Here is a 23884-nt window from a genome sequence, read left to right as displayed (position 1 = left end):
GCGGGACAGGGACAGCCCGCCAAAGCTGGGCCGCTGCTGAGGTTAAACCCTGTGTAAGATGTGGTGGGACAAGTGTGTCTCCGGCCCCGAAGGAAGTTTGGGGTTTGTTTTTTTTATTTTTATTTATTTTAATTTAATTTCTTAGCTTGGAAAGTTTTGTAGGAACTCCTTCGGAGATACTCCTTCCCAGTGTTGCCTCAGAGGATGGAAGTGTGAAGGGAAAAGCTGCTGGCAGGCAGTGAGGAGTTCGGAGCTGTGCGGTTCCTGCTGCTCCTCAGAGTTAGAATCACAGAGGGTTTCATCTAGGAGGGACCCTTTCATCTCGTTCCAACCCCCTCTCCCAACCCCACCTCCCACTTTACCAGGAGTTATTTCTGTTTGAAAGCTTACCAAAAGTTTCTCAAATGTACATCGCGGTGAGCATTAAAAAAGGGGTAGGTTTCAGGTGTTTTCATGATCAGCTTCCCACTGTTTTGCTACTCAGCTAATGCTTCTCGGGGCTCTTGGGCTTAGCTGGTGGCTTTGTCCTTGGCTTTTTAGGATTTTGTACAAAGTTACTTGATGCTTCTGTTCATAAACGTTAGCTACCTGTTCCTTAACATGCCCTTTGTAAGCCTGGTACCTGTATGACCCAGACATAGTGGTGGACAATGAGGAACAGTGACAGGACAAGGGCTAATGGTTTTAAATTGGAAGAGGGGAGATTTAGATTAGATATTAGGAGGAAATTCTTTACTGTGAGGGTGGTGAGGCACTGGAACAGGTTGCCCAGAGAAGCTGTGGATGCCCCATCCCTGGAGATGTTCAAGGCCAGGCTGGATGGGGCTTTGAGCAACCTGGTCTGGTGGGAGGTGTCCCTGCCCATGGCAGGGGGGTTGGAACTTGATGATCTCTAGGGTCCCTTCCAACTCTAACCATTCTATGAACAGCGACTGGAGTCATTACCTCCTGTGCGTTGCCAAAGTGCAGGCGCTGCAGATAGTCCTAGCCCTCTACAACTTTCATTACTTGTTACAACAGGGCTTTTCTCCTCCTTCCCCAACACACAGCAGCAAATAATACAGCGAAACCACAGGATTCCAGCAGACAAATGTTCTTCCTCTCCAGAAGTGCCTCCTGATGAGTTGTCTTGGAATTGTCCCTCATCCATGAAGCTACTGAAATATTTATTAGGCAACTTAAACAGAAGCTGTATACAAATGATATTCGGCTCTGTCTGCTTGACAGGATATATAAGTAGGATTATCTCTTTATAATGCGTAAGGAAAATCGGTGTCAAAGGAAGGACATCTGGTGAAAGCTGAACCCAAATAATGCCATTGCTGTGTGTGTGGAAGGAGCCCTTGCACATGTAGAACTCGCTCCCTTCATAATGCCAGGCTCTTTGAAGATACTGTTGTGTTTGTATTTCTTGGCTCTTTCTGAACTGCTTCTGGAGTCCCAAATATCCATGCTGGGGAAATAAATCACTGACATATACGCCAGCTGAGCCTGAGATAAGACAGCTTTAGCATAAAGCTTTGCACCATGAACACACCGAGACTGCTACAGGCTGTTGATACAGCAACACGTATTGCTGTGAATACATCACCTTTCTGTATTGTTTCCAAATTATACTGGAAATCACAGATGCAAGTCAGTTTGACTCTGCTGGTATTTTTTATGCTAACTTCAGCTAGGACCAGGATTTCAACACCCCACTTCAAGTTGCTCTTTGGAGAAGTTACATGCAATTGGCCTAAGTAATTTAGGCTCCATCGGTTCTTCTCTCATTATGCCCGTTGCTTTCCCCAGAAACAGTGAAACTGTCCAAACAGAGGAAGCCTGTGACTCTAGGAGTTACTGAGACCAGATTTGGACAAAATATCTCATTCCTAAGGGGACAAAAAGTGACCTCAGCTTTAGAGGTCCAAAACCAAAAATAAATTTAGCCTTTTTACAGCTCTCCGTATGCACAGAAACCTAATAGTTTTACCCCACTCAGTTAAAAATTCTGCTTGTTATTTTTGTTCATAAGCAGAAATGAGAGAGTAAAGTGATGGGAGAACTTATTTTTGGAATTGTTTGTTGCTTTTTAATTGCTTGGGAGCCACTTGACACCAATGCAGTGAGGAGCTTGGAGCACTGTGATAGATAGTATCTGAGCACCTCCCAAAGATTTGGAAATTGAAATCAAAATATTATCTCTTTTCCTTTCCAACCTGAAGAAAACAAGTTTGATTAGTTTACGACTCACTTGTTTTTGTTTGTGTGCCTGGGTGTGCTTGAGAATGAAAGGAGAAAGGAGTACATATCTGAAGAGAAACTAAGGCGAAGATAGGACTCCTATATTTAGCGAAGTGACAAACCTAAACAACATTCTTTTCTCTTGTGAAAAGTTCTTCCTGAGTCTGGATCCAGCTCCGGCGAAAACGCTGTGTCTTGTATTCACAAGCTCCCCGAAGTGTCAGTGTTTCACTGGCATCCAGCTATCCTGGAAGGACAGACAAGCTGACAGGGCTCTTTCTCCCCCTGTGTATTGTATAGTGCTGAAAACCTCGCCTCAGCACGACCTCTGTAATTTATTATGTATATCACTTTCTTGCAACAGTGTCGTTTCTGCCCTGTGTGGTGCCTGCCAGGCTGTAATGCCTGCAATCCTACAGGGTGCTGTGGTGTTCACAGTGCTGCTGGCATCCCTGCCTTCCTCCACGCCTCATGCTGTTGCAAACGATTAGGAAAGCTGTGGGTTGAGGTGGTGGTGGTGATGGTGGTGGGGCACTGTTAATTGGATGTAGCTTCAGATTTAAAACAGGTGTTTTGGCTGAATTTCAGGTCTATTTGAAACCAGCCCTTCTGGGGGACAAAAGTTGTGAGGCACAAAGCAGAGCACAGGCCAATAAATTGGAGCAGGCTCATTATCGAGAATTTGCCAGCGTATCTGGAAACAGCAACACAACCCCCCAGCAAGTATAATCTGGGAATGAAGGGGGCAGATGAAGAAAAGTTGCAAGGGGCAAAAAAATTTCAATAAGGCTGGGCCGATGGAACTGCTGAAAGGAATGGTGAGATGGACATGGATCTGTTGGAGTGGGTCCAGTGGAGGGTCACGAAAATGGTCAGAGGGCTGGAGCTACTCTGCTGAGAGGACAGGCTGAGGGAGTTGGGGTTATTCAGCCTGGAGAAGAGAAGGCTCTGGGAAGACCTTAGAGTCCTTTCCAGTATCTAAAGGGTACAGGAGAGATGGAGAGGGACTCTTTATCAGGGAGTGGAGCGATAGGGTGAGGGGTAACGGTTTTAAACTGAAACTGGGGAGATTTGGATGAGATATTAGGAAGAAATTCTTTACTGTGAGGGTGGTGAGACACTGGAACAGGTTGCCCAGAGAAGTTGTAGGAAGTGTTCAAGGCCAGGCTGGATGGGGCTTTGAGCAACCTGGTCTGGTGGGAGGTGTCCCTGCCCATGGCAGGGGGGTTGGAACTTGATGATCCTTAAGATTCCTTCCAACCTGAACTATTCTATGATTCTAAGATGGGGCAAGGAGGCAAGGAGGAGGGAAGCCAGAGGCAGTGAAGCCACCTGAATAAGGTTGGGAAACGCTTTCAGTGTTGTATAAATGATTTGGAAACATGCTACAATCCAGATGTTTCCCATGACCCCATAGTTTCATTTATAGTATTTTCCTCAGCTTTTCAGGAAAGGTGAATTTGCTGTTAGCCCCAGGAATTTAGCATCTGTTTGAGTTAGAGACGTAAGATACAGAAAAGAATAGACTGTAGGAAACAAAAACCACTAGCTCTTTGGATTCTCAAATGTAGCTAGCTGTGACATATGCCCACGTCCATGACATATATATAAAATATAATAATAAAGAACCATATATTTTAGGACTATATATATGGTTCATTTCTTGTACCTCTGGCAACATAGAACTCCAGAGCAGCTGCACGGCTAGAACCAGGCCACTCACTGACTGTATATAGCAATCTAAGGGTATTGATGCATTTCTGAGCAGCTTAGTTTTGCCCAGCCTAGTAGAGCTCTGCCCATTTAATAATTTCAAAGCCATTTTCAAAGTGTTTGGCGAAGATTTACCCAATGTTGCTTTTCTGTGAAAGACATTTAGTCATACTCCAGCTTGACTATAATAAGAATTCAATATAATTTGCGTCACCATAGCAACTTCATCAAAGATTTTTATGGACAGTAATTAATTTGTTCTTGTAACACCTTTAAGAAGATAAACATAAAGAAACTGGGACATAGAAAAGTTACAGAGTGACACTTGTCAGTGGCACAGTGAAATAGAGTAGCCTAGGTGTGTGCTTCTTGATACTTGCTCGTGCTGCTGACATGATCCAGCAGTGGAGGTCTGCAAAATGGGAAGATTCCACATGGGGCGAGGAGGAGGAGGAGGTTTGACCATCAAGGATATCTGGAGTATCACAAAATAGCCACATCACAGAATGGAGCTGGGATACTTTTTTAATTAATGCCTCTTTCCATGATTCCAGATGTGCTTGTGTGCACCTCCAACATTCCTCTTCCCCACGTAACATGATGACCCACCAGATTTTACTTTTGGTTCTCTCATATCCAGTTTGTATGAAGTGATATTTCTGATTCCTCAGACTTTAAGGACTCGGCTCCTTCCTTTCCTAATGATCATTATTCCATGCTGAGTTCATTCCTGCTCCAAATACATCACCCTCTTCCATCTAATCGCCCACCCTGAGGCTTCCCAAAATGTTCCTGCTGAAATCACCTATTGCTCTGCATTCCTTTTACAGCACCTGCTTTTCTTCTAGTTCCTCACTGTCCTCACATCTCGTCCAAATCCTGTCCTTGCAGACGAGGCCAACTTCCTCAAGTCCGTGTTGAATCAGACATCTCTTTTGGAATTTTCTTCCCTCTTTCTGGAAATGGTGACAGCTTTGATGTTTCTTTCGTTCCTCTCACATTTCCTCTTTTGCCCCTCTTCATGTAAGACCAGTATTCACCGTCTTTTCTCATCCTCTGCAGCTTATGTCACCTTCTCGTGCAGTTCCAGCAGTTGATGTCCCTTGCTGTTCTGCTCCCCAAAAGGAAGCTGACTTTGTCAAAGAAGAAAGCAGCTGCCCAAGACCTAATGTAACTCTGACATGAGAAATTCGGGCAGGAAGGGAGGAAAGCGAGCCAGTAGCTTTTCACAGGAGAGGTGCAATCAGAACTCATTTTACTGCCTTCACTTAGGAGCAGGATATCCGAGTAGGAGCTCCCAGGCCGTAGGAGAAGATCTAAGTCGAGGTGGAGAACAAACATGATGCTTCTGAACTCCGTTGGGTGTTATAACACCTTTCTCCCCTTGCCTTGACACGAAACTTGCATGTTGCAAAATTGATCATGTCATTAGCGCTGTGAGCAAATGCCTTCAAACCCAGGATTGCTACCTGGCAGCCAAATGCGCCTAACAAATGCCTCTTCGAGCGTGAAAGAGAAAGGAAACAAGCTCCCCTACACTTTGTTCACACTTTCCAGTGGATGTGTCAAACGCTGACACCTCTGAAGAGCGAGAAGCACACGGTCCCCTGTCTCTGCCGTGCACTGCCCGTCAGCACCCGTTCCTAATGCACCCCCACTCATCTTTCCTCAGGACTTCTTTCTACACATCCTTTCTCGGCAGTGGTTGGTCTCACAGTAACTTGCTGAGATGCTCCAAGGGGAAAAACAAACCTTCTCACACAGCCTTTACCAGCATGGTAAGTGCACCAATATACATTCCTCAAATTTCCGGATACCATCTTTCATACAGGAAAAACCAGTGGCCCGCTCCCAGCTGGTGACACTGTCTCCATCCCTTCCCCCTAATTTCATCTCGAAAACCTCTGGCCTTGCTGCCAAATCCTTCTCCCCGTCGTTGCAGGCTGGCAGCGTTCGTGAGAGCTGGCAGGAGATAGCGTTTGATAAGAATCCTTCTCTGGGCACTTCTGAGAGGGCACTGCCATTCATTTCACTCCCCTGCCAGTTCACGAGCAGCGAGCCAGCAGGGCGAGTGCAGCAGGAACCGCATTCCTTTCAGGCTCCTGTAACTCCCAAGCAGATCCTATCATTTCCTTCAGTCACCTTTGAGCCAAGAGCAAGGATAACACACTCCAGCCCCAAAGGAATATTTTTTTAAGGAAAGTTATAAGCAAACGAAAACGCAGGGTATGAATGGAGGAGCCACTTCAGCCTGCTGCCAAGCTGTAATTGCTGCTTATGCTCACACTCTTGCACACACATCCGTGCAGCAGAGCTTAATAGATTCCCTCATTAATGGTGAGGCTCATGTGCTCGTGCTCTATGTCTGGGAAAGCTTTACACCCACATGAATTTTGATGCGGAGCCGAAACAAAAATGTTGATGCTGGCAATGCCAACTGTAGAGAGTAAATAGCTGGGTCCAGTCCTGCCAATGCTGCCTTGAATGGGGCTTCTCACCCAGAAGAAAACCTATGTGTGAAAAGTATTCTCACGACCGGGTCCGTGCGGCAAAAGTAAATCCTGGTTCCCTTCCTCAACTGAATAAATCCATTTGTGGCAATGAGGTGGTTTCTAAGCCTTGTACCGGTAGGTCCTGCTCCCTGGTCTTTATGGGAGCTCTGAATGTTGCCTGCTGGAGTGAGTCAGGCTATCAGTGTTTGGCTCTGTGCTTCAGGGGTCACCGACTGCATTTAGGTGTGGGCAGACTTCATGCTGATTAAATCAAACTGCTGCACTGAAAAGGACATTAACTAAATGCCTCCCAACGTTCTGATGGTGTATAAGCTCTCCTGAATCTTAAAATCAATAGAAGATTTGTCCTAATTCATTCCAGTACATACAAGTCCATAAATGAAAGTGCTTTCCATTCAGTGAAATGGAGGAAATGCACAAAAAAAGGAATGAACTGGATATTTAAAATTGCTTTGTTTTTCAGGATCTGGAAAGCAAAGAATTACAAGTAATACTGTAGTGGCTGCTCTCACCTTCTCTATCATCCTGTGTTTACTCCTTTTATTTCTTAGAGCTCAAAAAGCAATACTTTCTGAGTAGCAGAGGTGCAGGCTTGTCTTGATAACGTGCTTCAGACACGACCCCTGTCTAGAAGTGATTGGATTAGATGTTCTGCTTGTTTCCTCTGCTGAGGCCAGGGATGGATGCAGGCCAGATGTGGGTGGCAGGGACACGGCGCTGCCTTCACAGCCATAGGTCAGGCAACCCACCTTTCTGCCAGCTCATCGGCCTCGGGGAGATCCCACAGTGGAGGACCAAATGCAGGAGAATATGTACTCACAGTTCTGTCCCAGGTCATGCCTTCTCTGCCTTGAGGCAGAGAAGAACCTAATGAGGTTCAACAAGGGCAAATGTAGGGTCTTGCACCTGGGGAGGAAGAACCCCAGGCACAAATATAGGTTAGGGGTGGGTCTTCTGGAAAGCACTGCTGAGGAGAAGGGTCTGGGGGTCCTGGTGGATAGCAAGCTATCCATGGGCCAGCAAGTCCAATGTAGGGCAACTAAGATGATTAAGGGATTGGAGCACCTCCCTGATGAGGAAAGGCTGAGAGGGCTGGGGCTCTTTAGCCTGGAGAAGAGAAGACTGAGGGGAGACCTCATCTATGTTTACAAGTACCTAAAGGGCAGGTTGAAGGAGGATGGAGCCGGACTCTTTTCAGTGGTTTCCAGCAATAGGACGAGGGGCAACGGGCACAAGCTGGAACATGGGAAGCTCCATTCAAAAATGAGAAAAAACTTCTTTCTGGTGAGGGTGCCAGAGCCCTGGAACAGGCTGCCCAGGGAGGGTGTGGAGTCCCCTTCTCTGGAGACCTTCAAGACCCACCTGGATGCAGCCCTGAGTGATGTGCTCTGGGCAACCCTGCTTTGGCAGGGGAGTTGGACTAGATGATCTCTAGAGGTCCCTTCCAACTGTAACAATTCCCTGAATCCATGATTTTGTCTGGCTCCCCAGTGCTTGCAGATGGGCTTGAGGTACCAGAAAGAGGATGAGGTGATACTCTGGGAACAAGGGAATTTCCAGCACTGCAGAGGTGGAGTGGGAGAGGGGCTACAAAAAGCCCCTTGATAGCCTCCTGGTAAATCCATATCAGTTTAAAGGTACAAGTGGATCTGGCAATAAAATTCTGTGACACTGGATCAGAAGACGCCTACTATGTTGGAAGCTGTGGGATGTGGACTTCTGCACTGGGAACTGGCTGCAGGCCAACACATTCACTTTACACGGATCACAAAATCGCCCAAATTTTTACTGATCACTTTTATTGCAATGCAGGAGCAAAGAGCAGTAGAGGATCTGTATCTCATTTCTAATGCCTCCACCTATCCAATTCTTCTCTTTGGACTTCTTCTGTGTGCTTTTGCTAATCAATTAAGCCCTCCCTTGCCTTTTCATACTGTCCCTTTTCATTGGAAAGCCAGACGTGTTGGCAGTGCTCGCTACCAGAGGAATAAAGAAGGAAGAAAGATCCAAGAGAAAGGATTATAGTCTCTCAAATTGCACTGGGGTATTCTCAAGTCAGACACTAACCCTGCGTGTGTTACTATTCACTTTTAACATTCTCCAAGAATGCTAAAGACCTCATTGCTAAAGACTGTGCGTTGCAACAGCAGCTGAAACCTGGGAAGAGCTACAAAAGCAAGATGCTGATGAACATTCTGCACACCTGTGTTTTTCAGCCCTCCCAACCCAGCAAACAGCGAAAGATAAAGAGCAAAAAATGATTATCAGCTGCATTGAACTGATTCAGACCACAGAACCCAGTTGGAGGAAATGGGAGAAGGTAAGTAGTTTGCGCAATGGCTTGTTGACCTGAAAGATCAGATGCTTGAAAGAACATTTAACTAAGAACAGCTGTAGAGAAAGCGGTAAGATGGGCAGGTAAAACCACAGATCAAATACTTTGCAGGTCCATATTTCATCACAGGCAGTGAGCTTTCAGATGCCAAATCCTGGTCCTATTGAATCTATGGCAAAATGCCCACCGACTTCAAAGAGAGTAGGTTTTGCCCCCGTAAGTTAAGAGTAGGGTCAGCAAACCAATGCAGGAGAAAAATACATCGTGTAGGTGAGGAGGAGGGAGCTGGTAATGCAATCTTAGTGCCTGCCTGATCTTAACACTTTTATTTTCAAATCAACAAAACTCTTTTCCTTTTGTATTAATCATAGAATCATAGAATAGTTAGGATTGGAAGGGACCTCAAAGATCAATATTGTGTTAATAATTTTTTTTAAAAGATACATACTATTTTAAAGTTGGCTGGGTTGCTTACTGCTAATAAACATCATTTAGTAAATATTTTTAAAGGGTTAAGCAAAGTGTTCGGAAACATGAGAAACATTCTTTTCAAAACAGAACTTTTTTGGTATCGTAGCAAGTTTTGTTCAGTAAAGGTCTTTAAACCCTGGCATTGCTATTTTCTTTCTTTTACCTTCTCCTCTGTTGCATGACATTCTGTTTACCGAAGTTTATCCAAATCTATATTCTTTATCCTGAAAGTGGATTTGATAAATCTTTGTAATTGTTCGACGTCTCTTAGCATTATGGCATATATCTGAGCATGGGTCTGTGCACGGATGTAAAAGTGAATAGCAGAAAACAAACTACAGAATTTTTTGTGCAATTAACTAATTTTGCATCAAAACAAGTAAAATTGCCAGCAGTGTATCTTTAGTATTTTTAAATCAGATAAAAATAGGATTGCTGTATTCTTTAATTAGCTTAGCTGAAAGTTTGCCAAATCAGCTTCGGACACAGCAGGAGACGTACAGTTTGTCCTGATTTTGTGGGGAATGAAAAAATGTAATACTTGGCAAGTGAACAAACTATGCTAACCCAAAATGCTATTAAAACATAGTCAACTAAATCAAATATGGTGGTTTACCAGAGACTAGTCTACATACTTTAACAGAAAAACAGTTTTAAAGTTGTGGACTGCTGAAAGAAACAAAATCTAGAGAAAGTGATTATCAGTGACATGAAAATTTTGAGGAAAACTACTTACATATGGAAATCAGTAAGCTCCTTTTGCCAAACCCTGGCATTTTCACTGACACACAGGAACACCATTCCCTAGGAATAGTTTTGTTTATTTGGGAACCCGGTCTTTTATCGCAAATGAAATTGCAAGGTGTTTCAACTTGAGTGAACATTTTCAAATGTTAAGACATTAGAAGCCACCACTTCTTAATTTCTATGTGCCCAGTTGCATAAGATGGGTTTTGATGAGGTTACAGGTATAATATTAACATGGGATAAATTGTTTATTAAACAGGAACAAACATAAACTGAGTAAAGATCTTATTAGTGCTCACAATGTCTAGCCTAGACATATTCCCTGCCTGCGTGTGATGGAACTGCAGTGTATTACCATGCAGATACTTTCTTGTGCAAATTTAAGGGCAGAATTCTGTCCTTCTCAAATGCACATCCTTAAGCAACGATACTCTCAAGAGTCATGAAAAATTTAGGAAAAGTCCAATAAGAAAGCCTCTGATGAAATCAGATGTGGGCTTCAAACCGGTCCTGATACAAAAAGGTAAAACCAGTTCTTCCTGAAGTAGTGAGGACTGAACCCAGAGAAAATCCTTGAGGAGGGACAGTACTACCCGTCCTGCGAAGTTTTACTGCTTTAAATCTCAATTTAAATTCCTGCCAGTAAGATTGTGAAGGATATGAAATAAATCAGTGCATGTGGCAGCTGCTGTCACCTTTCACTTCCCTATAGGCAGCCCAGCTCAGTTTGGGAGCAACGCCAGCCCCTATATTAGAGGGCGATGTGCAGACAGCTGACAAATTTACATCGACTGGCCTTTTCTGCCTTTAGAAATGCTTACTTTTTCATTTTTTTTTTCTTTCAAGAACCTAATTATGAAGATTGCCTCATTCACAGATGTGACATTTCACAGCTTCAGAAGAAACAGTTACCTGAAGAACTTTTCCAAATTGCATCACGGAACATAACTCCTGGTGTTTCTCTGATCCAGATCATTTTGTTTCCTAGAAAGGACAGCTCATCGTTTCTTAGGACTGACTTTCCCCTGCACAGATGGTTTGCCTGTTAAAATAGTATCCGTCAGAAACCACAGTAGAACATGAGCACTCTTGGGCAATGTTTCCCAAATTTGGCTTTCTGACCCTTTGTGAGGTTGTAGCAGCCCTGGGTGAGGTTGTGGTTATAGCCAGAATTAAATCATTGAGATAATTCTGGGGCTATGAGCCAGATTGAAGGGGTACTTGCAATCAGGAGAGGAGTTGGTCAAGAGCTAACTGGACCACATTTTACTCTTGGTACCAGCTTCCATCTTCTGAGACTTTGATGATCATACACATCAGACTGTCTATAAGATGTATTTGATAGTCACAGTGGGTGAAGATTATTGTAGCCCATCCGTTTTACAGACAATAAACACCTAGACAGGAGGCACAAAGACAAGAAAGGCCCCAAAGACTTGAGGGTGAGGCAAAAATCTTGCCTTTCCTGAAGTTGGAGCCACTGATTCCCTTTGCAGGACACTCCACAAAGCTGTGACCTCTTTAGGTGAGAGGCATTTGTTGGGTGTCCTTCCTCAAAGCCCTTCAGATCTCTTTTCTACCCCAGCCCCATATGGCATTGGTGGGGAGGAAGTAGGATGGCTCAGACACCCCCCAGGTTCTCTGTCACTGCTCCATGCTCTTAACAAAAGCAGAATGCATCCAGATTCTTTGGTAAACAAAGGGATGTGGGGGGGCATTTGTCCCCTTAGAGATTTGCTAAACATCTCATGGGTAGATGGAGCATAGCTAAAAACAAAGACCTAATTCCAGTGCTCTTGCAAAAACTTCTGGCCAGCACTGTCTCCTAAAAAAAACAGACTGGAGGAATGTAAACATGTGTTTGGCCAGTAAAGGAGTCGTTATATAAATGTTAATTATGAAGAGGATTTCCCATGAGTACATGGCTGTTGACACGACTTTGATCCCATGCACAACACAAGTCTCAGTAGTCACATGCTCTGCCTTGGAACTGTGCTGACACTTCTCTGAGCCCCAAGAAGCTGCAAAGACATTTGCTGTAGCACAGGAACAGAAGAAGCTTTGATGATTGAGACTGAAGCTTGCGCAGCATCACGCTGAAGCAACCCTTTGTTTAATTAAAAAGTTCCATTGGTCAGAACATGTGAGTATCCAGCTACGATGGACTGAGAGCAGCTCTGAGGAGAAGGACTTGGGGGTGTTGGTGGATGAGAAGCTCAACATGAGCTGGCAATGTGCGCTGGCAGCTCAGAAAGCCAACTGCATCCTGAGCTGCATCAAAAGAAGTATGGCCAGCAGGTCATGGGAGGTGATTCTGTCCCTCTGCGCTCGTGAAAACCCCACCTGGGGTATTGCACCCAGCTCTGGAGTCCTCAACACATGAAGGACATGGACCTGTTGGAATGGGTCTAGAGGAGGGCCACGAAGATGATCAGAGGGCTGGAGCACCTCTCCTATGAAGACAGGCTGAGAGAGCTGGGGTTGTTCAGCCTGAAGAAGAGAAGGCTCCAGGGAGACCTTACACCTCCTTCCAGTGTCTGAAGGGGGCCTACAGGAGAGATGGGGAGGGACTCTATCAGGGACTGATAGGACGAGGGGTAATGGTTTTAAACTGGAAGTGGGGAGATTTAGATTAAATATCAGGAAGAAATTGTTTACTGTGAGGCTGGTGAGACACTGGCCCAGGTTGCCCAGAGAAGTTGTGGATGCCCCATCCTTGGAAGTGTTCAAGGCCAGTCTGGATGGATCTTTGAGCAACCTGGTCTGGTGGGAGGTGTCCCTGCCCATGGCAGGGGGGTTTGGATCTTTAAGGTCCCTTCCAATCTGAACCATTCTATGATTCTGAGTCTATGATCTCTGGTTGGCCCACGCCTGACAAAATACAGCAAAAAGTTTGGTCTCCCCTCCCCTTCTGCATCTTCCCACTGGTCTTTATTTTCCTTTGCAAGGCCAACACAACTCAGGCTACACCTACAGAGTGGCCTATAGCAGCCTACTGGGGGGGTGGGTGTAGTAATGAGATGGCCTGCTGAGCTGCAATACCTACAGTGTGTGCTGCAACCGGGCTGGTTCATTCATTGCATGGAGTAAACGTGCCCTTAGATCTTCTCTGTCTCCTCCCTGACATTTCTTCCATCTTATCCTTGCTTCCATGCCCTTCTCTTCCTTCCCTCTCCCCTCTTCCCTTCTTCCCAAAACTGTTTCCCCCTCAGTCTTCTTGTGCCCCTCATCCTGGTCTATGTTCTGCTGCTCTCCTCTTGGGACACACTTTTTAAAGTAGGATGCATTGAAAGCTGCTTTTCCATTACTGAGCAGCAAACAAAATAGCTCATATTAAAGAATTAAATAAAAGCCGTACACTTGGCATAGCACGGGCTATAGAGTCATTAAATTATTTCTGTTATGGCTGTGAGGTTATTCTCTTTGCTTTCAGCTTTTTGAGCTGTTAGGATATCACTTTCATGCTTTTTTTTCCTCCACAGCCAGGAGGGGTTCAAGCTAAACTGACCTTTCCAAAGGGATGCTGAGATGCTCACATGAGTAAAATGACTCCAGATTCCCACAAAAAATCACAAGGACTGGGGACAACCTTAGGTTTTCTTTGCTGTCAATAGTGCCATTTAGTGAAGGGAGTGACTCACCATGTCCAAAGTGAAGGCACCAGAGGACTAGTTTAACATCAGCCAATATCTTGGCCTTGCTGGTGGCTTGAGCAGATACTGTGACACTCCTCTCCTCCACCCATGATGGCCATCCCTTCCTTGTGCCCTGCCCTTGTGCGTGCAGCATTTGTGCTTCTGGGTGAGGAATCCGACCAAGGAACTTATCTGATCGAAAAATATCAAAAATGGCCCTATTTTGCAGGGTTACTTTTTCCTGATCCGATTTGTAGTGTGGCTCCAAAGTGTGTCAGCAGAGAGGAAAGGCCAGGAGAGGTGGGAACGTGCAGGCAAGGGTGGGAGTTTGGGGAGATTAAAATTGTGCCAGTGCTCTTTGGCAGCCCCGTGGCTGAATATTGAACCATGCTTTGGGACTGAAACCTTCTGTTGGCCCTGCCTGTTAAACTCTTCTTGCATGTGGTGCTCTATAAATAATGCCTTTTGAAACTATCGCAAAGCTATTTAAGAAGAGAAATACGCTTTCTGAATTTCCACTGTGATTTATCTTCCAGCCGTCCTCCCTTCCCAGTCCCCTGCGGCTGATCGTCTCATTTATGTATTTAACAAATGCGAAACAGAATACTCCACTGCTTTTCTCCCCACTCTTAAATAAAATGGTGAGACTTCAGCCTTTCAAAATGACTAAGCAAGGCAACAGGACTTCTGTTGCTGAGGAAGAGAGAGAAAGATCTTCATTTGAGGCTTTAGAGGGTTTCGAATAGCGAGAAAGAGTCAAAGCATCGCAAAACCAGAATTCTTAAGTGACCTTTTAATTGAAGGAGTGTTTTATATATCAGAAGTTCTGCCCGTATCCAAGGGGCTGTATAGGAGTTCTGTACTGGCACTGGAAAGAGTTTGTAGTCGAAAGGGAAAGTGTTAGTTGAGATGTTAACGTTGAAAATAGTGGTTTTATTCCAAGCAGTAAAATGTGAGTTACATTTCTGAAGATGACAGAATTTGAAGCATCTTTATTTGCAGGAAAAATCTGCCTCTGAAGGAGGAAAGAATGGTTTGTTGATAATATTCATTCTGAAATAAAGAAACTCAGTGGTGTCAGAGGGCCAGCTTTTCCAAGAAGATGATTCTGTGTGTGCCATCCCCACAGAGCAGGGGATAAATTACGCATCCGTGATCTGTGGCTTCTAACCACGTTACCTTTTCTTCCAGTGATGTAATAACAAGCTCCAAGAGGGAGTCAAACCCTCAGCTGTATTTAATATGGACTCACAAGCTTTTGTCAGGGGTGAGCGTGATTTCCTGATGTCTCTGACACCCAGGAAAGAAAGATGACTGAGAGACCTATAAATCTCAAAGTCCTGTTTAAGACATAACAGAGCGAAGGAGAGAAAATTATGACAACGTAGCATTTACATGGTCAAAGTACTACAGTTGTAATGACAGCCCCAATACCCTCGTAAAGCTAGGGAGTAAACACTATTATCTCCATACAGAAGCTTGCCAAAGGTGATATGCCCTGGAATTTATTTTAAGTAAGGTTGAGCTCTTCAATTGCTCTCTAGAAACTAATAAGCAGTTGCAAAGGGAGCCCGTAGCAGAAGTAAGAATAGATCTTGGGACTTGCTGGGTTCCAAGGCCACACCACCTCCCAACCACCACAATTTCCTGTACAAGAGGTGGCTGGAAGCTGTGTTAAAACCTGGGGCTTATTGTCTTCTTGCTGCAGAGTGGACCAGTTGTCTGGAATTTGGCTCCTGCAAATAGTCCTTCATTTGGCATGTCCCTGAAAAGAAGTAATCCTTGTTTCCACTTCTGATGATAAACCACAAGTTAAAACAAGCAGTGTTGGGTTTTTTTGGGGTTGTATTTTTTTTTTTTCCTTGAATGCCAACCAGCTATTATTATACAATTTGTTATCAGATCAAAGCAAACATGACCTTAGCCCTCGGACAGTGCATCACCGCGCCATACCTTTCACACGGAGAGGAGGAGGAAGGGGGAGGAGAATATAGATCCTGCTTTGCTCTCCAGATGTGACTGCAGGTATTTTAAAACATAATTACGGAACCGGCTAAGCTCTTTGGCTTTTGGGCTGATTGGGTGTCTCTCCTCCTCAGTCTATTTCTGGGTGCTGTAAATGCTGCTGTTTGCGTAGCAGGAAAGCAACCAAGCCCCAGCCTTGCTGGCTTGTGACTCAAAAATGCGAGGACAGATAGAAGCCGTACCTATTTCTGAAGTTCGCTTGCTCAGCAAAATGGGTACAAATCTCTGCAGCCTTTATACCTGAGCCATAGTCCTCGCTGGGTAGAGGTGATTTGACACGGGAGGGATCGTGTTGTGACAGATGCCCTTCCCTCGACCTGCCCCTTTCCGTGTGCCTTAGGAGAAGCAGCCACAGCAGAACCCAAACTTGCCACCTGTAGGAAGCCTTTGCCAAGAAGAGGGGGCACTTCGCCGAGCTGTTGGCTCCGCTGTCGACATTTCTAATTCTTTGCCTTTCACATTGAGTCTGGAATTGAGTGGTTATGTGAGAAATACTTTTCTTTATTTTCTCAGGAAGGTTTCTCGTGTCGCAAAGAAAGGATTTACGAATTCAGGGCTCAGAAATTAGAAGGAAGGGGAACCCCTCTCCACAATTGCTACCTATAGGAAATGTAGAGATTTTAAGCAAATTTCATGGTAATGAAATCTGAGTCATGATGTTTTAAGATCTGGGCTGCTGATAGGGCCTCTTTTAATGCCCTTTGCATAATCCCACAGACTCCCTCACATCTGGTCGCCGGCCAAGTGCAGGTTGTGCTGTGTAATAGCAGTACAACAGGTTTCCTGATACCTCCTTACCTCTCCAGTCACGTCAGGAGGGCACCGTTTGCACCTCCACACCGGGTTATTTTCCTTCTGAGCAAAGGAAGAGCTTTAGGCCAACGTGGACAGCTCTTCTCTCAGGAGGTGGCTTTTCCCCACTTTCCTCAACACAACGTTTTCATTGGCACTAAGAGTGAGCTCAGCCCACAGCGCGGCTCTTCTTAACGTGCCTCTTTCTGGAAGGCACCACTCGGGCTCTGAAGGTGATCCCTTCTTCCCATCCTGCTCACACTTTTCCTCACGACGTTTTGAGCAATTACAGGATGCTTCAGAGGCATTAACTAATTTATCCTTCACGACGGCTCCTCGGAGTGTTTTATTAACCTTTCTTTTACCGATGGGGAAAGTAAGACATGCGATATTCTCTCCTTTGTTTCCACTCTTGGAAAAGAGCCAAATTTGTTAAATTCTGGCTGAAGGTAGGGGGGAAGAAAGTCAGGATGTGGGGGCTGCTCTGGGGCAAACTCCTGCCATTCCCTGGAGCCTGTTAAAAGCAGCTTTGCCGTAGCCTTTGGAGGTCTGGTCTCTGTGAGGTCCTGGGGATGACAAAAGGAGGTAAGAGGGAGTTTTGTGATGGCAGAAGTTTTCCATCAGGCTGAGCTGAAGGTTGCAGTTTGTCACCGAGGAGGCAGGAGGCAGCCAGTCAGTGACACAGAGTTTATAAGGACCCTCTATTTACAGGGGCAGCGAGGTGGCCGCAAGAAGTGACAGGGCTTCTCGTGAAGTTCATCAAGTTGAAGTGGACCTTGAGAGGAGGAGCTGTTTGTCAAGGATGGTGGACGGTTTGCTGTGACACCAGTGAGCCCTCCCTGCTCTCGCTGCAGCTGAAACCTTCCTGGCTCACGGAGGGAAAGGCCAATCCATTAGGGAAGAGAAAATTACACTGATTAAATCAAGCAGAATTTGGCATGCATTCTCAAAGGCTGTAGCTCCCAGTGAACACGATATGTAATCTAAGCACAGGGGCCACAACAGGGCTTCTAACTTGATAGGAAGATTGTATCCTAGTGGGTAAATGTCATCGTGATAGATAAGCATCTTCCCCTCACCCTTAGGACAAGGCATTCCTTGTGGGAGCTGTGTAGGGCTCCCTGAGAGAATTATGCACTCTTTGTTAGATGAAGCAAATCCTGTACTTAAAAATCATCTGAATGAGTTTCCAAAACAGCTGGTACCTGGGAAAAAAAAATCTGTGTTCTTGCACTAAAATTTATGCCGCAAGCTGGTCTTCCTCCATCCAGCTGCCTGCCTCAGTAATGACTCCAGTTTCCGGAAAAAGAAGGAGATGCCTCTATCCATCATCTGTTTAAGACTCAGTTCACCTACCACTGTCATTCCAGAGGAGCAGAGAGAAATATGTGGTTCCCTTGAACTCTAGGATATTCTATAATTTTGTTTGGCATTTGGAAAACAAGGTGATAGATGTCTTCTAAATGCCACGGGTAAGACAGATAGGTGTTCCCTCCTTAACCTACCACTTTCTTTTAGAGCCTCCCTGTCTGTTTATTGTCTCTTCTTGTTTCTTCCATTCATTGTGGACTTAAGAGCTAAGCCCTGCTGGCACATAGAGCAGTGACAGCCCCGTGGCCAGGATCCCTGACTTCTCAGTGCTACCAAAACTGCACTGGTAACAATGCCAAGCTCTGCTGGAAACACATGCAAAGAGAATCCCGTCGTCATTCTGGTATCTCTGTGCCCTCACTTCTGACATCCAGGGGAACCACAAGCCAAGATGTTCTGTCCTGACAGTGAGATTTCTTCTCTTCTTGTTTTCTTGTTCACTTAGTTAGCCTCGTATCCAGTCTCCCAGTTTATATTCAGCACTAATCCCTCTGATCACTATGGATATAAAATGGAAAATTCCCACTCAAGCAGTGAATTTTTGTACGATGAGGCTGGTGAGACACTGGAACAGGTTGCCCAGAGAAGATGTGGATGCCCCATCCCTGGACATGTTCAAGGCCAGGCTGGATGGGGCTTTGAGCAACCTGGTCTAGCGGGACCATGGCAGGGGATGGACTAGATGACCTTTAAAGGCCCCTTCAAACCCAAACTATTCTCTGATCCTATGGTTCTATGACACAAATATGTTCATAGAGCAGCTCAAGATGTTTCTTGACTTACACCTTTGTTGCCAGGTGAGGCCTAACATACATTTAGATCCAGCTTGGCAGGCTGCGCTCCCTCTTTCAGCTCCCCCAGAATCTCTTCCTGAGACTGCAATTTTTTCCTCACCTTTTTATTTATACCTGTCCCAAATAAACCCCTACCACATTGTGGGTCCTCCTCACCTACCTCCTTGGCCCCAAGCCATCCAGTTGTATTAGCAGGAGGATAAAATTTGACCCATCCCCAAGTCTTTGAGGCTTGTTTCTATTAGTCCTTCTGCTCCTGGACAGAACAGCGTTGCCGTTTCAGAATCTTATCAGAGTGGTGGTGCTGTTGGGAGTCCTTTGCTCTTTGTCCCCTTCCAGTTCCTTACTTTTAAATTTTTAAACCTTTGTTGCCATCTCTTTCCTTTTTTTCACTGTTCTCTGTAGTCATTTGGCTTCTCCTTTTCTTTGGTTTCTCCTTTTTCTGCCTTCTCTCTTTTTTCAGCTCTCCTTAGTTTCCAAGGGAGTGCTTTGAAGTTGTCTCGGAGTTGGGTTAATTCCTGTCCCTAAAACACAGAGACAAAAGGGACAGTGGCCAAACCATTGAATGAAGAGCCCTCTCCTTTTGTTTGTTCCACACCTGGTGTTTCCAAGCTTCACCTGATGGCCCCATGCTCTTGCACTGGAAGCGACAGTGGAGAGTGGCCTGAAGAGCTTGTCTGTCCAGTGTCACGTAGGAGCTGTAGGAAGGCTTTGAGGAGTTCTCAGCCCTGGTGTGATTTAGAACAGTTCTCTTGCTGAGAGCGCACGATGTGAAGTCTTTGTGGGATGCAGGAAGGGGGATAAAGACAACACCCAAATAAAAGCCAGAGGCTGGGGGGTCACATGAAGATATCTTCTTCATCTCTGCGCTCCATTCTCAGCTGCTTCTTCTCTCCTTCATCTCTCTCCCTGCCAAGACCAGATTGTCTGTTCAGTGCAGTGGGATGCTCCTGCTGACATGGGTGGAACTGCTGCGATGGAATAATAGCAGATGTTCAAATGCCTGACACAACTCCATGTCAGAGGCTTTCTCTGCAGATTAAAAGCTACGATCTCTTCACATCCCTGTGAGACATCTTTGTGTACTCTCTTTTTCTGAGTTTGATTTACCAGCAGGTTCCTGTTTATATCACACTGGGCATCCCAGTAGATTTGGAGCCACTGTGCATCACTGGAATAGGGCATCCTACTCCTCTACTCTGTGCACCTGGAGTACTGTGTCCATCTTTGGAGTCCTCAACACAGGAAGGACATGGATCTGCTGGAACGGGTCCAGTGGAGGGCCACAAAGATGGTCAGAGAGATGGAGCACCTCTCCTATGAAGACAGACTGAGAGACCTGGGGTTATTCAGTCTGGAGAAGAGAAGGTTCCGGGGAGACATTATAGCAGCCTTTCAATATCTGAAGGGAGCTACAGGAGAGCTGGGGAGGGACTCTTTGTCAGGAAGTGTAGTGACAGGACAAGGGGTAATGGTTTTAAATTGGAAGAGGGGAGATTTACATGAGATATTAGGAAGAAATTCTTTCCTGTGAGGGTGGTGAGACACTGGAACAGGTTGCCCAGGGAAGTTGTGGAGGCCCCATCCCTGGAGGTGTTCAAGGCCAGGCTGGATGGGGCTTTGAGCAACCTGGTCTGGTGGGAGGTGTCCCTGCCCATGGCAGGGGGGTTGGAACTCAATGATCTTTAAGGTCCTTTCCAACCCAAACCATTCTATGATTCTATGACATGCACTGGGGCATCCATGCAGCTGAAGGGAAGATAACTTAGTTTTCTAGGCTTATTTTATGGTATTATTTGTATATGCAGTGCTCCATAGGCAATAGCTATATATTTGCAATGGGCCAGCCTTGTCCCATTTAAACAGCTGTTTAAACACACACATCCCCCCAACCTAAAAACACTTAATTCTGGCTGCTGTTTCATTTGATATCCACCTTCAGTTGGTGTTGGAACCCTATGGCTGTTACTGTGGCTGTTAATGACTGATGAGGTGCCCAAGAAGAGCGATTCCCTGGGTCGTATAACCCCCACACTGCTACCTTCAGCCTGGAGAAGAGAAGGCTCCAGGGAGACCTTATAGCAGCCTTTCAATATCTGAAGGGGGATACAGGAGAGCTGGGGAGGGACTCTTTGTCAAGAAGTGTAGTGACAGGACAAGGGGTAATGGTTTTAAATTGGAAGAGGGGAGATTTACATGAGATATTAGGAAGAAATTCTTTCCTGTGAGGGTGGTGAGACACTGGAACAGGTTGCCCAGGGAAGTTGTGGAGGCCCCATCCCTGGAGGTGTTCAAGGCCAGGCTGGATGGGGCTTTGAGCAACCTGGTCTGGTGGGAGGTGTCCCTGCCCATGGCAGGGGGGTTGGAACTCAATGATCTTTAAGGTCCTTTCCAACCCAAACCATTCTATGATTCTATGACATGCACTGGGGCATCCATGCAGCTGAAGGGAAGATAACTTAGTTTTCTAGGCTTATTTTATGGTATTATTTGTATATGCAGTGCTCCATAGGCAATAGCTATATATTTGCAATGGGCCAGCCTTGTCCCATTTAAACAGCTGTTTAAACACACCCCCCCCCCCAACCTAAAAACACTTAATTCTGACTGCTATTACATTTGATATCCACCTTCAGTTGGTGTTGGAACCCTATGGCTGTTACTGTGGCTGTTAATGACTGATGAGGTGCCCAAGAAGAGTGATTCCCTGGGTCATATAACCCCCACACTGCTACCAGTCTTGTTGGCACAGGATACTGGTGAGCACAGTTGAATACAGTTGAATACGCTGCCTCGAGATCTCCAAGAGGCGGCTTCTAACAGATGCTAATCCTGAGCTACCAAAAAACCCACAGGTACAGGAAAGGCAGATCGTGTTCTGCAAATCGTACACTGGGCTCTCGCCAAGTACAAAAGAAACTAAACAAAAGCCACAGCCAGGCCTTTGAAAGTAAAACTCTGTGAAATATTTGCTTCTGTTGAAAATGCTCCAATCTCTTTTTTTTTTTTTTTTTTTTTTTTTTTTGTGTGTGTGTCAGTCTTCCCGCAAAATCATTTGCCTCTCTGGCCCTTTTTTCCCCCCCAACTTTAGACAGAAAATGCATGCTCTGGACGGCTGCCAAAAAACGGTGAGGTAGCTCCTCTTTGGTGGCTTAGAGAGGACATCTGAGCATCATTGGTTGGATTTTGTGGCACAGCGAGAGGAATATAAAAGATTCTTCTGCTCCCCTAACGGTACAGCCTCTTGCGATGCTTCAAGCAAACGGTGTTTTCGTTGCTTTTCTCAGAAGGGGCTGCATCAGGAGCTGGCCAGAAAAGTAAAGCCAAGCTGGTTATCTCATGCAGCTTGCAACATTATTAAGAAGCCAGTTCCCTTGTGGCGAAGATTTTCCAAAGATACTGAGGAGTTGAATGCACCAACATCTTTAATATCTGAGTGGCCTCCTTGAAATACCTCAGAAAGCCCATTTTTGGAAAAACTGTGTCCCTTAGCTGTGAAATTGAGCCCTTTTCACAGTGTAAATGGGCGGTACCAAAAATCAGAGACACATTTGAAAATCTTGGCAAAGTTAATCTTTGATTTTGTACTTATCCTGCATTTTTTAAAAAGATCCTGAAAGCTTGTTTGTATTATTGGAATCCACCAGCATTAATCCTGAACCCTCCCCAGACCTGTCTTATTCAGATATGGATTTAAACAAGCAACTAAGAGCCCATTTAATATAGAATATATTAAGTTCAGCAGAATTATCAATGCTGGCTTCAGCTTATTTTCTGATGTAGACATGAGTAGTATCTCCCCTCTCCCATTAATTTCCCAGCTCCTCAATAAAACACCACAGAGAATTAGATTCTTCTCTGTTGCCAACTCGAACAGGAAACATTTAGTGCTGGTGAATAATAAGTATTTCCCATATGCAAATTTGCTTATTTGCTGCCCCTAACATCTTGTTAAGGGAAGGGGTCATTTATTTTGCTTAAAGCTTTCCCTGGGAGCTATTCAAATTAATAAGATGCTAAGTGCTTTACTGAGGAGGGTCTTTAATTTCCTCAGCTGGTACAGCTGGAAAATCCACATTTATTTATTCTGTGCTCAGAAACTACTAGGATGGAGACATATATTTACTATGTAAAATATATTGGTAGTCTCTTAGCAGGTATCATCATGCTGGGTCAGAGTTAAGAAGGTTAATGAAATATTTAAAGCGAATTTCCGCAGAACATTTTTTTATTACTGCAATGGAGAAACCACAAAGCCAAGAGCATGTTTATGTAGGGTATCTAATCAGTTGTTTTCATTCTATAAAATACATAGAGGCTGTTATTGAGATGTTCTTACACCACCTGGACAAGATTATGCTCTTTATAAATACTCTTTTACAAATTTGAAATTTGCTTGTAGGGTTATTTTGCTGGAGTCATGAGCAGTAGAGCTGGTGTCACTCTGAGTTTGCTTTAATTTATGCTAGAGGCCAGACTGGCTGTAGTTACTCTTGGGCTTGAGATTTTTAGAGGGGGTACACCTGTGTCACCCCTGTTGGTCCAAAATCAGTGGAGCTCAACGGTTCTGAGTCCATCACGTATAATAAGGACAGTATTTCTGGCCAGCTTCCCTCGTTCAAGACACCCAGACCAAGGCATTATGTAATGGTGATTTTGTCTCTTTGTATTTCATTGCAGAATTCCTCAAGCAATGGAATTTCCCAAATGCCATCAAAAAAGTCAAACCCAGATGTGAGTTGTTCCTGGTTGAGATGTCAGAAGTGAAAACAGCTTTCTGTAGCTTCCCCTGTGGCAACGAGAGAGGATTAAAAACTAAATTATTTGAACACCATGAAATTACCCCCAAATGGAGCAGTGGATATGTTCACAAGGACTTTTTGCAAATAAACAAATAAAAATGTCACCACTTTCGCACAGTGAAGCTTGAAAGGAACTTGCCAAGATCAAATAGCAGCTGTACCCACTGGAGCTGGAACTGAAACAATCTGATCCACTTTGTTTGCTACTTAACAAATAAGAAGCTTGATTGACAAAAATGCTCTTAAGCCTTTCTAGCTCTGTGATAGATACAAGATCGCTCCAAAGTGGCTTTGTAGGAGCAGGCTGCCCTGGCAGAGCATGGTGACTGTTTGACTTTTTCTAAGCAGTGGGTTTGGCATCTACTGAACAGATCCTAGAATCATAGAGTCATAGAATCACGGAGTCATGGAGGGGTTTGGGTTGGGAGAGACCTTTAAGGTCATCCAGTCCAACCCCCCT

The sequence above is a fragment of the Calidris pugnax genome, unplaced genomic scaffold (genome assembly GCF_001431845.1).
Source record: "Calidris pugnax isolate Ruff unplaced genomic scaffold, ASM143184v1 scaffold99, whole genome shotgun sequence".
NCBI classification, from domain to species: domain Eukaryota; kingdom Metazoa; phylum Chordata; class Aves; order Charadriiformes; family Scolopacidae; genus Calidris; species Calidris pugnax.
This window is presented reverse-complemented; position numbering follows the sequence as displayed.